The sequence below is a fragment of the Pan troglodytes genome, chromosome 4 (assembly GCF_028858775.2).
Source record: "Pan troglodytes isolate AG18354 chromosome 4, NHGRI_mPanTro3-v2.0_pri, whole genome shotgun sequence".
Classification (NCBI taxonomy): Eukaryota; Metazoa; Chordata; class Mammalia; order Primates; family Hominidae; genus Pan; species Pan troglodytes.
Window position 1 is genome coordinate 152,872,190 of NC_072402.2, and position 6,000 is coordinate 152,878,189.

The window sequence follows — 6,000 nt, forward strand, 5'->3', positions numbered from 1 at the left end:
TTTGATCTAGGACTTCCCAGCCTCCAGAACTGTGAGAAATTTCTTTTGTTTATAAGACATTTCTTTATAAGAAATTTCTTTTGTTTATAAGACATCTAACTTGTGATGTTTTGTTATAGCAGCCCACGCAGACTAAGACAAGGATGCAGAAAGCTGGAATGAGCATCACTCCCATTCTAACCATGAGAAAAGCCAGTGAAACTACAAAATCCTAACTGTTTTTAGACTCATTAGAGAGCTGAGGTCACAGAACAAGCAAATAGCCTGAATTCTGAGAAGGGAGAGGTCCCTCTGAGGAAAGAACGAACATGTGAAGTGTCTCTTCTGTGACGGAACATAGGAAGCAGGGGAGGCTGCTATATAAATGAGAAAGATAAATCAACTAACATTTTCATGAGTTTCTTTAGGCTAAGTATGGGCAGCCTAAAGAAGAAGAAAATCCCAGGGACCTCCTGACACAAGAGGAGTTTGTACCCAGTTGCAGGCTCTTTTCTATAGATGTTTGCCAAGCCCTCACAAGAAAGATTGGGGGAAGAACAAGAGACCAGAGAGCCATCCTCATTTATGCAGGCATGGGGGAGGGGCTGGTCACTGTGAGAAAGAAAGGCACAAAGCCCACCCTCTTACCCTGAACCATATTTCCTACATAGTCAAACTTTTAAATTGCTGGGGAAGGGCAGCACCCTATAACTTACAGGGACTAGGTAAAGACTCATTGTTGCTACAGGGAAAGGCAGAGGCCCAAGAGATCAAGTCCAAATGTATGAATGCACTTCTAGCCTCTCCTGCGTTAAATTTGTTAGATTGACTTAACCCCTGTACTAATAGCCTTAACAAAGAAAAGGCATGCCCATTTCAAGGCAGAAGTACTGTTACTCTTACTGCTCTACATAAAATATCTGGGATTCAATAAGACGTTATGGGACACACAAAACATTTAAAGAAAACTCTTGCCAAAAGAAAAAGCAATCAACAGAACCAGACTCCGAGATGACCAGGATTTCAGAACTTTAGATCAGTCAGGAACTTTAAAATAATTATATTTACAATATAATTTTATATCACATATATAGGTGGACAAGATACATGAACATATGGAGAATTTCAGGAGCAATGGAAAGTATAAAAACAAGTCAAATGGAAATGCTAGAAACAAACAAAAATTTCACATAAATCAGAGGTAAATGATTTTTCTGATGGGTCACCAGTAAACTTGACACAGCTGAGAAAAGAATCAATGAGCTTGGAGATAGGTCAGTAGGAATTGCCAAACTGCAACACAATGAGAAAAGAAACATAAATGAATATCTGAGAGCTATGATACAGTTTGGTATTTGTATAAGTGGAATCCCAGAAAGAGAACAGAGCAGAATAAATATTTGAAGACATAACAGCTGATATAAAAAAAAATAAAAGACATCAAACTACAGATCTGGGAAGCTCAGAAAACTCCAAGTAGGATGATAAAAACAAGCAAACAAAAGTCCCCAAAACAAAACCTAACAAACCCCAGAAAAACTCAACAACAACAAACACAACTAAGCCATGTTCAAACTGCCCAAAACCAGTAACAACAAGAAAATAGTGAAAACACCCACAGAAAAAAAGACACATACCATACATTAAAGGTAAGAATTATAGCTGACTTCTTTCAGAAGATATGCAAATCAGTAGGCAATAGAGTGTGACATCTTTAAGTGGAAAACAAACCATGACCACCCAGAATTTTACACCCAGTGAAAATAGCTTTCAGAACTGAGGGTAGGATGGGCGCTGTGGCTTACACCTGAAACCCCAGCATTCTGGGAGGTTGAGGTGGGCGGATCACCTGAGGTCGGGAGTTTGAGACCATCAGGACCATCATGGTGAAACCCTGTTGCTACTAAAAATACAAAATTAGCTGGGCATGGTGGTGCACACCTGTGATCCCAGCTACTTTGGAGGCTGAGGCAGGAGAATCACTTGAACCTGGGAGGCGGAATTGCAGTGAGCTGAGATCAGTCTCAAAACAAACAAACAAACAAACCTGAAGGTAAAATTTAAAAATTTCAAGATATACAAAAGTTGAAAGAATGTATTATCAGCAGACCTGGGCTACAAAAAAAGTTCTTCAGGCATAGGTGATATAACGCCAGATGGAACCTTGAATGGAAGCAAAATAATAGAGTTCTGGAAATGGTTAAAATTGAAGATAAATAGAAATAAATCCTATTATTATTTTAAATCATTCTAAAAGCGAATTGACTGCCTAAAGAAAAAAGACTAATAACGTATTTTGGTGTATAATGTATGTAAGGGTAAAGTGTACGTTAACAACATCACAAAAGATGGGAGGGAGGAATTGGAAGAGTGAGCATAAGAAAAGTCCTTACACCTATATGAAGTAATACAATATTATTTGAAGGTAGACTAATAAGTCCTAGGGCACCAACTGAAAATATTAGAATAAGAAGTATAAATAATGAGTTAATAATGGAAATAAAATAGAATAATAAAAATGCAATCTAAAAGCATGGACACGATGGGGCGTGGTGGCTCAAGCCTGTAATCCCAGCACTTTGGGAGGCCGAGGCGGACAGATCATGAGGTCAAGAGATCGAGACCATCCTGGCCAACACGGTGAAACCATGTCTCTACTAAAACTACAAAAATTAGCTGGGTGTGGTGGTGTGTGCCTGTAGTCCCAGCTACTTGGGAGGCTGAGGCAGGAAAATCGCTTGAACCCGGGAGGCAGAGGTTGCAGGGGGCTGAGATTGTGCCACTGCACTCCAGCCTGGTGATAGAGCGAGACTCCATCTCAAAAATAAATAAGTAAATAAAAATAAAAGCATGGACATGTGAAAATCATGATGCTTTGGGGGAAATGGTGAGAAGTCTGGTAAAGATGTTGACTGTATAAAAAGTGTGGAGTGAGCATAGTGTCTTGAGATAAAGCTAGAAAGGCATATGGGGCTTGATTATGAAGAACCTTATAAACTAGTCTAAATTGGTGAACATCTTTTGAATACTTAATGAAATTTTTTTCCCACCAACTGTGATAAAAAAAGATTTTTCTGCAAAGTTTAGTTGGTGGCACTTCTTCATAGATTCCATTTCTTTAAATGCTAGATGTATCTCGGGATGAGCTTGTGAGGTTTATAAGAATGCTTGAATGCCATTCTCTTAAGAAGGTTAATTACAGGTATGAAGATTATTTTCAAATAGAAACCTAGTCGCCCTGTGTAGGAAGTATTTATTATTTGTTGCTTACCTTGTGTTTGTTCCTCATAGTCCAGCTTTTATTATATATCACAATATTCCAAGCCATGTGGTTAGGGTGAAAGGGACCTGACTATCAGCTCCACAGACAGGCTCTGAAGGGTATGAGCCAGTTAGTACATTCTACACCCATAATTATGGTGATTGGCTCTGGGATGAGCACATAATTCAGGTTACACCCATCAAGAGAAGGCGGACTTCTGGGATATTATTTAAGTTGCCCAATGAGCAGATTCTTTCTATGTAAACATGGAAGATTCTGGACACTACCAGGGAAAAATGTGTTAGATAATGAAGCCCAGTTCTGAAGTTAAAACAGTTGAGAAATGGTGAGAGCTAGCCTGGGATTGCATTGAGACCTGGTGAAACCTCTCCTGAAGCATGCACTTACTGCATCACCTTTTTGATTTAACCATATTGGGTATGGCTTTGCAACTAAAAGCATTCAGTGTATGGAACTAGGTATTTTGGATATTAGATTTCCCTTCATTCTGGTTTCTTTCCCTCATTCAAAATCCTTCTAAAATTTTTCTGCCCTTCACCCTTCCTAGACAGCATTTCTGGCCTTCTTTTGGATAAAAGGTCAGTGGGCTCCCCGTTTTCTCACAGGTGTCACTTATTCCAATTGACATTTACACTTGAATAAACCTTAAACTTCTCTGACCTTTTTTAAAAGCTAGATTTTAAAGAGATATTTTCTCTATTTTAAAACAATATATTGTTGTTGCTTTTCTGTGTAAAAGGCCATATCACTTCCTCCATGTCTTTTGATACTTTTTGTGCCCATTTAGATTTTCTTTTCCCTCTTAAAAATGGGGTTCTGTTTCTTTTCTTTCTTTTTCCCTGCAGTGTGGGATGCAGATGTTTTGTAGGCACATGGCAGCTACTTAACAGTAAGTTTAAAAAATATTTAGCCATTTTCACACACCATTCTTAGTCATGTGAAATAAATAAGGGAATACATTAGCCCCTAAATATTCTATTTAGTGTTGAAAATGAAAAACAACAGATGTAGGTATTTGAGTGGGATAAAATATTGCTAGATAGAAGTCTGCAGTCTGGCCTCATTCACAAATTCAATTCGGTTTGAGAAAGATACGTTGAACTCTTCTCTTGGCCAACTTTTGGTAATTCACAGGCAAAAGATGAATAGGATGTAGACTCAGGGTCCACCTGTCAGGATTAGTCCAAAGAAAATTTTCAGTCAATCTCTTTGTAAATGATTCAAATTCCTCTTTCCATGTGGGTATGGTGCTTCTCATTTGACTTCTTGTCCACTGTTCAGCTTAATCAAGCACTTCCTAGAGCCTTTCTCTTTCAACGCCATTTTAGTTTGAGTCTAGTACATGCACTGTGCCAAATGCTTTACTCTTCATTAGCTCATTTAACTCTTACAACAATTTGTGAGATGGGCATAATCAATTTATGTGAGGAAACAGGTTTGGAGGGTAAGAAACTTGTCCAGGACCCACCAGCTCATGAGAGGTAGAGCTAAGGTCCAAACCTAGGTTTATCTGAGACCGGAACTCATGTGATTAACTGTGGCTGAGTACTTCTTTTCACTTACACTGAGATGGTGAAGGCTGATAGGGCAAATGCCTCTGAATTACTCTAGTAAACATTTTACAATGGGATGAATCTGTAAGTTTGGGGGCCCAATCTCACTTGGATTAATTTCATGCTGCTGTAATAGTCCATTGGGAAGCTATTAGTGGTGGGCTGGTACTCTTACAATCATAAGCTGTGAGGGCCACTACTCCACTTGAGGTATTTATATCCATCGAAATGCTTTGGGTACTATAAAGTCTTCCGTTAGTTTTTTCTCTAATGTCTGTAACATCTTTTCTCTAATGTTATTTGCTGTTATTCATAAGGACTATTGGTTACCAGCTGTTTTCTCTATATAATATTTTCTCTATAATATAATATTAAAGTATAATATATAAAAATATTAAAATATATGTATTATACATTAGGTTAGGTATATATTAATATAATCTATAGTATTTAATATATATTATACATTTAATATATATTAGGTTAAAGATCTAACCTGGTTGATATGGTTTGGCTGTGTCCCCACCCAAATTTCAACTTGAATTGTAGTTCCCATAATCCCCACATGTTGTGGGAGGGACCAGGGGGAAGTAATTGAATCATGGGGGCAGTTACCCCCAATCCTGTTCTTGTGATAGTGAGTTAGTTCTCACGAGATCTGATGGTTTTATAAGGGGCTTCCCCCATCGCTGGGCACTCAGTCTCTCCCCTACCACCCTATGAAGAGGTGCCTTCTGCCATGAGGCCTGAGGCCTGAGGCCTCCCCAACCATGCAGAACTGTGAGTCAATTAAACCTCTTTCCTTTATAAATTACCCAGTCTTGGGTATTTCTTCATAGCAGTGTGAGAAGGGACTAATACACTAGTTTCCCCAGGAACCTCTAACCTCTAGCATTCCTGATACTTACAGTCCCTTTGACATCTTGTTTACTTTCTTTATTTTATTCCAAATTCCTCTCTCCATGTGGGTATGGAGCTTCTCATTTGACTTCTTGTCCACTGTTAAACTTCATCAAGCACTTTCTATAGTCTCTTTTCTTTCAATGCCATTTTAGTTTGAGGCTAAAGAGACTCTGAGAGATATTCAGTTCCCAGGCTGCTTGGATCTTTCATTGACATGTTAGCAAAAGCTTTTCATCCTCTCTTACTCACAGACACTTCTCCCCTCCTGGCTCCTCTATTTCA